Genomic DNA, 11,286 nt, shown 5'->3' with positions numbered 1-11,286 from the left:
CATGAGACGAAGTATCTGATGAAATTTCTATGTGTGCATCTAATCTCCGCCTCATTGAAATTAAGTCCATTTCCTCATTAATATCATAATTGTCATTTCTAATCACGATTATCGTCTCTTCACTTTTATTTGATTGTTCACCATCCTCAGGTGTTCCAGCAACCGTAGCCATGTTCTGAGAAAGCTTAGCCCCCTCACATTCTCGGACACCAAACTGGGCATGGTTATTGGCTGATAGTGTATCATCCCATTGATGGGACGACAAATTCAAGTTGAGCTCCGGTTGTTTGATGTAACATGTAGTCAAGTTTAACCCCTCCCTAACAAAAATTGACTTTCCAATAGATTGCTCATCGATGATCAAATACACTACCTCAGCAATATACGATATAATATTGGCATCAATCATCATTCTACAGGTAACAAAGCTATTAGGGTTTTCAGATCTCGAATCAAAATATACTAGGATTCCAAATGGGTATTGCTCTTTCACATACGCATTTTACTCTTTTACATACACAAATTACCTTTTTACCCCTTTTATGTTCAGTAATATTAAAAAAACAATTGCCCCTTCCCCACCACTGCCACTAGTCCACAACCACCAACCACCCCAGACCCCCACCCACCAAAGGCCGATCTCAGACACCGGCTACTTTTGCCAACCAACGACTATAGCCGATGATCCCCAGTCAATCCCTATTATCCTACGTATGAAATAATGCATTAATTAATTGAAAGAAAAATGTCAAGACAATCCAGTCTTGAATCACAATTTGATTAAATACTCCGTATAAAACCGATGACAAGGAATATGTACAAAGCAACTTCGTGTAGTGATGCACTAAAACTTCAACGAATTCATTTTTTCATTTTGTAAATCAATATCCAAAACAATCTACTTGAACAATCAAATTTCGTTTAATACGTAACAAATTGATGTATTTTTTTTATTTGATAAATCGAAGTAATTATTTATTTGATACAAGAATTAAGATCTATAATTGAAGAATTTGAGTGAAATTTAATTAGGTTTTAGGAAAAAGAGAGAGATAAAATAAAGGTTTTTTACTTGGGTGGAGGATAGTGTGTGGAAATATTATGAAAAAATGTATGTGAAAGAGTAAAAACCGTATGTGAAAGAGTAATACCATTCCAAATTTACCTACAATCTTTTCACAAGTATCCCTAGACGATACTTGTGGAAGAATTCTCATTACCTCTAACCAAATCCTCTTGGTATCTCCTTGTTGGTATATATCTCATGGGTATACATGACTAAAGTATGGCATTAAGAGGGGATTTTTGATCTCAATAGCATGCTCCATGTCTTCCTTTTCCATGAAACTAACTATGAACTTGTACGGGCCCAAGTCACGTACCTTAGTGATTAAATTCCATTGGTTGGTTAGTGTTTGAAAGAGGACCTCCGCTGATCTTGGATCATTACTTTCTCCAGTTAAACTTTTTTCCAATTCTTTTACTATAGTTGAATTAACATTGACCATTACTATTTGTTCTTCATCAATTGGTTTTATTTTGTACATTGATGGTGTTTCAGATGTTCTTCTAGGCAGTGCCTTATGTCTTGGTACCTACTCTTTGCTTTTGACCATCAGACCTTTGCCATTACTAAACCCAAATTTACTAAATTGTTTCTTGAATCTTACTTCTTTCACATAAAGTCTTGAGTTATCAATCCATCGACCTCTGATTCCCTTGATTGCCCTATATGCATTCCATGGACCTTTCCTTTTCACAAAGCCACAACGTTTTGGGTTGTTTACCCTTCTTTTCCTAGAAATGAATACATCATAAACTTCTCCAAATTCTTCAAATTATGTCACAATATTATCCACAAAGATTCAGATTATTTTTTCTTTTCTTCTCCATTCTCTAATTCTTCTTCTGAATCTTGCCCCTTGTCTCCATTGTTGATTTCTTCTTTTTTTCCCGATTGCGATTGAAAAGGGAAGGTCTACTCTAGTAGTTTTTGATTGCATCGTTGGCAAATGATTTCATGTAGCCTACTGTAGTAGCCCCCAGAAACAAAACCACCATGGTGGTTGGTGAACCTCCGATGACCACCGCAGTAGTTTTTCCCAGTAAAACGCCTTTTCCTTTCCCCCTCCCCTCTCTCTCTCTCTCTCTCTCTCTCTCTCTCTTAGGGTCTGCGCTTTTTTGGTTTAAGTTGCTCTACTCCTATGTGTTGTAAGTGTTCATGATATTGGAACGATTTAGTAATAGAGTAATGTTATTTTTTTACTCCTATAATTCAGCTTTTGGATGTCATATAAGTATATATTGTAACACCTCGGACCAAACCTAGGGTCGGGAGCAGCCACTTATGGTAGCTCGATAGGTTATGTACATGGCTTACAGATCAACACGGGTCCTTTCTAGCGCATTTTGTCATCACTCATGTGCATCCGAAAAACCTTCCCAGGAGGTCACCCGGCCATCCTAAGAGTACTCCCAGCCAAACACGCTTAACTGTGAAGTTCTTTTACATTGATAAGCAGAAAAGAAAGTGCACTATGTTGATATGAGTAGTACTTTAAATCCTTTTAAGCACTAGTTAGATTTTAAGCTTATTAGTGGACCTTTTTAAGGGGGTACCCCACCCGAACAACATCTTCGATTCAGTGGAATATTACCCACCCCTACTTGAACAAATCAACGTCCTAGTTACGCCTGACAACATCTGACCGCAGCCATCCCCATAATCCTCTCCCACTAGGTAGGTGATCCGGGTACTCCTGGCCACTAGCTCACCACATGGTCGCAAGGTAGCTCTGCTACCATTTGTAACACGCCGGCCCCAACCTAGGGTCAGGAGCGGTCACTCATGGTAGCTCGCCAGGCTTTGTACATTGGTCACAGATCAACACAGGTCCTTTTGATAAGAGTAAGAATATCTCTTATCCCTCTCTTTGTTTATTTATGCTAGTTAGTTTAAATGAACGCACATGCTAAACAACTCGATGAAGTCAATTGCATTATTAGAGCGGAATTCACATGCTAGAGTCTTAATCTAATGGTTGCATTTTGCACATGTGATACATAGCCAAATAGCCATTGCAGTCCTTAGTATATGTCGTTATTGCAACGGGCAGGTTGGGTATTTTATTAACGAATTTCCTAACACGTACTCTCACACGAACTTATTTCTCTAAACCGGTTTCTAAATTTTCCTAAAATTTAGTGGAGACTCTAAAAGAAGATGTTTTAGAAAAAAAAACACCGCGTGGATGAATTTCCCTTATTCACAACAATCTATTGTTCTTAAACTAAACTTTGACTTAAACAAGTTAAGTATCGACCCACTCCATCCTCGATTTCGACCCCGATTTACTACCTAAATTGGGTTATTTACAAATTAGTTTTTGATAGGGTGTGATGACTTTACCCTCACCAAGTGTGTATTGATACGAGTGTTTTAGTTTGAGGAGAGAGAGATGAAGACGGATGAGTCTTCTAATTGTGATTTAAGACTATTGTATGGGAACATAACATAGGGGTGATTCGTTCATATTCTGATTTTTGTTTCCAAAATATTTTAATGGGAGCTTATTAGAGTTAAATTTGGTGCTATTAAATTTTTGCACATAGAGCCCTCCCTGGCTTTTCTTCCCATGACTTTTATGCTCCTAGACTCCCTCCTTCATTTTTTTTCTTGTGCTTTTGCCTCCTTAGCCCGCAATCTGCAATATACGATAAAAGAGAGGCACATACCGACCAAATGCAATATGGCACACAAAATGACTTGAAGAAGGTATAATTTAACATCAAAATGCATGCTAAGAAGGGGTTTTACTCACGATAAAATTGGAGCATATCATTGTCCCACTCGCGTAGTCGTATCCCAAATGTTATAAATGGCCTATTATACGTTATATAAAATACGAGCATGACAAACATCCAACATGTAGGATATAAATATCACAAATAAGAAGTGTAATAATAACAATATGCAATTACACATTCAATATACAATATGAACGTCACATATATTTGACGGTCGGGAACATTAACGCAAAACGTTCACCTCTCAACAACGTCGTCATAATCGTACTATTTTAACACGAGCCATGATCCATACAGCTGAACCAAGGTCGAGTCATCTCAATCCGGAGACGTGACATATACAGCAGTACCAAAGGCTCGAAAGACGATGATCAAGCAGCCATATATGATCATCGCAATGCATGAGTGTAAGCATATAAAGGTACACACGACGTGAGAAGTTTTACTCAATATAAACAATCATGAATCAACGATCATTCATTGTGAACATGTCATACTTTAGTCCAAGACCCAAAAACCATCAACAACTATGGGAAAGTGATATGCATTTATTTGGTCGTAATTCTTCCTTCTTTACTATACATTTTGGTCAATTTTGAGACGGTTTTTATGCATATTACTTGTATTTTGTTTCCCTATTTCCCGTTCTATGATTTTGTGTCTCATGTTGTGGTATTTGAGATGGAAAGGAAGAAATGGGAGCAAGTTAGGAAGTTATGACAATTGCATAGGAAGGAAGAGGAGAAGAAGCTGAGAAGAGCCTCCCTGCCGGCCGGCCGGCCGACAGCCGGTCTACCGGCTGGGCACCCTCCCCCATGAGCCAAGGAAGAAAATCGGAGAAATGAAGTCGGGGATCCCCAGCCGGGTGGGCCACCGGCAGTCGGACCACCGACTCTACATACCTGACGACTTCAAGAGTTGAGAAGAAATATAGTGGATTTCCAGCCGGCCAGCCCACCAGCAGCCGACCCACCAGCTGGGAACACCTGATGACCACGGATTTGAAGCCAAACTTACAGGGAACTTCTAGCCGGGTGCGGCACCGGTGGCCGGTCGGCCGGCTGAGGCACCCCGACTGATATTTCCTTCTTTGTAATTTTTGACCTAAAATTGTTGCAAACTATAAATACCCCCTCCCTAATTTTATTTAGACACATTACCTTAGATCTGAAAACTCTCTAATTTTATGCAACTTTCCTTAATCCAAGTTTTAATCTTTCTATAATTAAACCTTAATTACTTAGCAATTTAGCCTAGAACTAGTTTAGTTAGATAGTTTACATTTGGGTGTTTGGTTCGTAATTAAAGATTGTTGAAGAACTTCTTCCATTTATCAATCAAAGATTCAATCTTTCCTCTTTGTTGGTACAATTTCCACTCTTTTTAGTTTAAATCTTCAATTGTTTACATTTTGATTTTCTATTTAGTTGTTGTTTCATTTAATATCATGTTTATCACCATGTTTGATTGCTTTTCTCCAATTGTTTACATTTGTCTTTCAGTTATGTGTGAGTACTGACCCCCTAGGGTTTAGGGGGAACCTAAGTGAGGAATAAGGCTTAAATATGAGTTGTTAATGTTTGTGTAAGATCCCTGAAAAAATTCTCCTTTTTTTTAAATAGGTAAATAATATGGAGTCGCCAGTAGGTTTTATAAAAAACATACAAAAATTAGTTTAACGGAAAAGCCCCTTTTGATCCCTAGAATGGGGACTGATCCGTCACTCCGGTCTGAACCAAAGATTGCGAATTCGGGGTAAAGGTACGGTCAGGGAAGGTGTTAGGCACCCGGACCGCCCATCAAACTGACGGTCTCTACTCTTTATTTGTAATATTATATATTTGACGAAATTAAGAAAATAATACGAAAAAGATACAAATATTTACAAGGACAATAACTAAGTTAGTTTATATACAAATATACAATAAATAAAGAAATAAAGAAAATTGATAAAAGAGTAAAGTAGAGAAAACTTATTTTAATTGGTACCTTCAGGCCTATGTGGATGTTGACTATTAATGAATTTCGACTTTGTCGTAAATTATTGGCTTTTATGTGCTTATATGAAACTGGGACGTTTATTTGTATGTGGTTTGATTTGAAACTGGAATAGAATATTTGAGACGGTGTATAAGAGTGGAATTTTTGATATTGAGCTTGATCGCATATTTGTGTTGTGCTGGTAATATTGTGTTCGTCCTCTCCTGTTTTGATACAAGCATCGCACTATTTATATTGTACGTCTTTATACCCCTCAACAATCCTTAATGATCATGATAAATATGACAAACTTTATCTCTTGGGCTCTTCGATGTTGACTTGTCTTCCTTCTTAGAGTGGCACTAGAATTCTACATTTGTTTATTCCTTGTTGTCTACTATTGCCTAAAGTGGGCTTTTTATCATAAGTTCTGGCCTAATTAAGACCGGGCTCTACTTAAAAAATAGAGGGCTCTACTTCTGGACATTATCAAATGACTAATAATATAAAATGGGAAAAAATGGATTTTTGGTGGTTCTGCGTCATTTTGCGTAAGTTCTCGGGTAATAATCCTAAAGAGCCATAAATTATAACATTGTCAATTTTCATTTAGTCATTAAATTTGAGTCTCATCATCGGGTACCCATAAGACTAGTAGACAACTTTGAGGTGTCTATAGAAGCCCCCACTTTAACCGAGTTTGAGTAAGACGAAGGCCAAAGTAGCCCGGTCGGGACAGATAAAGGATAAGAAATGTACATGTGCCTCTTATTTTACCTGTCTGGAGTAGCTGAAAACTGTGATTGCCTTAGCAAAACTTTGTTTTACTAATCTGGAATGAAGCTGGTAAAACTTTGTTTCACCAATCTGGCAGCTGGCATGGCAAAACATTGTTTCGCCGGTCTGGAATCTGGTTAAGCAAAACTTTGTTTTGCTGGGCTGGAATCTGGAATAGCCAAACTTTGTTTGGCTGGTCTAGAATCTGGTAGAGCTAAACTTTGTTTAGCTGGTCTGGATCTGGAAAAGCAAAACTTTGTTTCGCCTAAGTGTGAACCTGCAAAATCTGATTTCACAAGCTCGAATGCGTGTCAGGGCCCGCCGACCGAGGAATTCAAAATCTTATTTTGAAAAGGGATTAGAATGTAAAATCTGATTTTACAAACTAGGATTTGCAAAATTTTATTTCGCAACAAGGTAAGTTCAGAAAAATTTATTTTAAGAACTCAAGTGCATGTCAGGGCCTGCCGACCAACTGATTTGAAAATTCCAAAATTTTATTTCGCAAAAAGTCAAGTTCAAAAAATTTTATTTTAAGAACTCAAATGCATGCCAGGGCCTGCCGACCAAGTTGATTTGAAAATTGTAAAATTTTATGTTGCAAAAAGGCAAGTTCAGAGAATTTTATTTTAAGAATTCAAAATGCATGTCAGGGCCTGCCGACCAAGTTTAATTCAAAAATTTATTTCGAAATAGATAGCTTTGAAAATCGTAAAATTTTATTTCACGATAAGGGCTGGAAAATTGCAAAATTTTATTTCGCAAAAAGATTACACTACTACATTTAGATTCTATAGCAACACTTTGCTATTGTTGCATAATGTCATATAAATGTTGCAATAGAGTTTATGCAACACTTAATCAAGTGCTACATCAGGTCTTGTTGCATTAGGTCATTGCAACGCTTAATGCAACACTTTTTAATCTGAAGCAACACTTTTGAAAAGTGTTGCATTGGTCATGTTTATGCAACACTTTTTCAATTGCAAAGGCAACATTTTTTATCTTCTAATGCAACATTTCTTATGTAAAAAAAGCAACACTTCCTGAACTAATGAAAAGTAATGCAATACTTTTCATGTTGATAAGCAACACTTATATGAAATTAATGCAACATTTTTATTTTGGAAACGCAACACTGGTTACGTCCCAAAACAACACTTATAATAAACAAATGCAACACTAATTTATTCAAAAACAACACTTAATAAAGTGCAACGACATAAGGACTTGTAAGGCACGCAACAATTGTAATTCTCTCTAATTGTGCATTCAATTGATTCAGTCTCAAAAATATATGTCAATTACATTTCAAAAAAGGATCAAAAGTAGAATTTCGATCGCAAATGTTCAATTATTTAACTAAAACAAATATAACAAATGTTTAAATAGAACAAATAATAATTTTTAACGACTATTTGAAAGCTACTAATTATAAGTCTTCATTCTTGTATTGTGAGCATATATATGTTGCCAACCGGACAAAAAATCAACCCGTCATCATTGTTAATACCTCAAATGCAACCTGTAACATAAAAAATAGAACATTATTAGATTTGAGGATTCAAAGGCTCAATAGGCATAGATGATACGTCATACTTAATTATCACGAAATAATAAATAATGCATTAAAGAACAACTAATTAACAAGGACGTGCAGAAAATAGAGTACGTGATTGTACACAAGGTGTAGCCTATGTGAAACGTTTGAGTTTGATCTGCAAAGGTAGGCCTGTCCAGCCATAATAATCACACCAAAGACTCAGAGACCCTCTGTTCTCGAGATGACTTACAATGACCTGGTCTTGTTTTTCCTTGTAACACCAAATCGCTTGCAATTTCTGAACTACATATAATCTAAAACAATAAAGTAAATAATGAATTACACAACTACTTTCATTGATATTGTTACTCTTCCGAGAGGAGTATCCATATCTACACCATTGCTTTTGACATAATTTTATTTTATTTTCTTGATTGAATGACAAAGTGAAGCATCAAGAGTGTTATCTTGAGTAAATACTTAGCAAATGATTTGAAACATTTCAAGCGAGTGTTCATCATTAAATTTAGGGTTTACCACTAATAGTAAAGTGTTCGAGTAAATCAAGATAACCATGCCATTGCTATTCAACAAATTTAATAATAAACCATGTACCAAAAGGTCCAGAAAAGCATAAAAAAGAACGGCTTATGATTCAAATGCATAGCATAAATATATGATAGACAGCACGCTCATAGCTTCCACGCGTAACTTGTTACCAGGCCCATTGTGAATCTTTGTTTAACTCTAATAATTCGCATCATAAGTTCCAATCATAGCAGCCCTATTGACTACTCTATCTACCTACATAATTTACTCTAACTACCTACTCTGCCTCATGCTACTAATAAGGTTTATCAATGGTCTGAATGGTTCAGAGGTACACAAGCATGCACCAAAGATAGGTGACTGGTACAACAAAGTGCTCGGAATTAACGGAGATTCCTTGGGTACCAAAAAGGAGTACTGAGCAAAGCATTGGTACAAAAAGCACCAACAAAAAGAAAGCAGGGAGCACGACAACAACAACTAATTACTAACAAAGAATAAAAAAAGTAGCAAATAGATTGGCATTATTTGTAACCGCTGTACTAATTCTAACCCCATGTTATCCATGAATTAATTGTAATTTCATGTCAATCAATGCCTCTATGGGTGATTTGGTTAAACAACTTCTACACCAAATGAAAAAAAAAAGACTGTCAGAGCGCAAAGAGAGCACATACAACAGCAGAAACAGGGCGTGTGCGTGTTCAATTGGCGGTTTATCTCCTTCATTGTGTAACTTCCATGTCAATCAAGAATCTACAACAATTTAACTTACCAACATAAGTGCTCAAGACTAACTACCTGGATACTAAAGTTGATTGATACAATACAATGATACCTTAATCGATAAAATTCGATCGTAATATATGAGCAGTAGAATTATTTCGGAAAGAAAAGAGAGTTACTTTACCTGGCCATCAATAAGAATCGACCTTTAGCTGGAAACTTTGAGAAACAACACGAAGAAAAGACTTCTCCATCATACGCACCTTGATGGTCCATTTTTTGGTTTCTTGGTTTCTGGAGTAATGTTGTCGGTATATTTTTGTTCCATCGGCATTCTAAGGGGAAAAAAGGAAGTCGTATAAGAATAAGGAGCTATTAAAAGTTTTTGCTAGCATAAGAATATCTATAAACTTGTTATATAATTTTTCTAAAGAGAGATTTTTCGAAAGCCTTTATAAGTACTTTTAAACAGGTTTTTGTGTTTTGCTCGTGATAGAGCAACATAAGTGCTCTCTGATATCCTATAGTACGAAGCTCTTTGTTTTTCCCTTGATTCCATTTCTCTCTTCAGATAAATTTGCATTCCATTTTCTCTTATTCTGAGAGCTAAAAAGATAGTTTTGCTTGAAAAATAGTGAGTAATAATACTACTCATTGAGCATCACATATGAAATTAATTGAACTTACAAAACCAAGAAACAGCTTCCAAAATAACAGTCCAAACTCGGGCATAGTTTTCTAAAATGCCATTGAATTCAAAATTACATGAAGAAACAACTACGATAATACCGTCCGATAATAGTGGTCTGTTAGTCTTACAGTGAAATATAAGACCATTGGACAAAAATTATAAACCAGACTAACCGTATAAAATTTGTTAAGCTAGCTATGAACCGGTGTGGAAGGTAAGTTGTTCATTAAGAACGAAAAGAAGTTGACGGGACTGCAAATTGAGTTAAATAATAATTGAATAAAAACAACGCAGCACACAGCGCACAACGAAAACTGTAGAATATTTTGGTAATCGAAAATGAAATTATAAAGGCGAGAAGAGGTTAAAGTTACAGGTAAATGGAAAAGAAAGCATGTGGTATTTAAGCTGAAATAACTTCCAAAACAACATGCCTAACAACATGCGTAAAACAACTACGGAGTACTACGATAATATCGGCCTGCTTAAACAAACCATAATTTAATAGTATGTACCGCTTATCGTTTTAATAAAGGTAAACAAATGATTAGGACGGAGTGAGTAAACGCAAGATCGTGGATTTAACAACCCCCTCTAAAGTCTGGGTCGGCCACTGCCAATGTAGTTATGAAATTGCAACATATTTAACAAAAAAAAGGAAGTGAAGAACTGGGTAGAGTAAAAAGGGAGTACCAAGTAATAAGAGCTTGTGAATATGCTTATCGGCATTAGCGTCTTGCTGAATCCGTCTATCAATTTCGGGAGCCTGGAATTAATGAATGGAAGGGTTAAGATTCCGAAAAAATTTAGATTCTAATCCAAATTCCAATTCTGATTCAAAGAAGAGCGCACCTGTGCACCATCGGCAGCGGGTTTACGGAACTGTTGAAACCTACTGCATTGTACTGCCATCATCCTCCTCCTGCGCCCAAGCCATATCCCTGATTCACATATAAAGTAGTCAAATGAACCCTTTATAAGGTAATTTATGGCGCTTTTATGGTAGTAAGAAACAATGAAATCTAATTGAAAGCGTCTTTGGGTAAAGATCAAACATATGATTTGCATCATTATAAGTCACTATTTTGTACAACAAAACACAAACTATTGTCTCAAAATCAGCAATAAGCAACATTTGAGTTTGTCAACCAAATTAAAAACAGAGCACAAAAATTGAGAATAAGCATGGTTAAATTTGACGGCTTTAATTCTA

At 36.3% G+C, this 11,286-nt stretch overlaps 1 long non-coding RNA gene across 1 annotated transcript; it reads right to left on the bottom strand.

Moving 5' to 3' along the window:
* Positions 1 to 9,547: 9,547 nt before the first annotated feature.
* LOC141598342 (uncharacterized) lies at positions 9,548 to 11,013 on the bottom strand. Its single transcript, XR_012523433.1, has 3 exons — positions 10,926 to 11,013; positions 10,767 to 10,839; positions 9,548 to 9,717 (listed from the first exon to the last, which is right to left on the bottom strand). It is a non-coding gene; the product is annotated as an uncharacterized LOC141598342 (long non-coding RNA).
* Between the last annotated feature and the right edge of the window lie 273 nt (positions 11,014 to 11,286).

The sequence above is a fragment of the Silene latifolia genome, chromosome 9 (genome assembly GCF_048544455.1).
Source record: "Silene latifolia isolate original U9 population chromosome 9, ASM4854445v1, whole genome shotgun sequence".
Taxonomy (NCBI): Eukaryota; Viridiplantae; Streptophyta; class Magnoliopsida; order Caryophyllales; family Caryophyllaceae; genus Silene; species Silene latifolia.
Note: the sequence above shows the minus strand (reverse complement) of the source record. Positions and strands in the feature narration are given on the sequence as shown.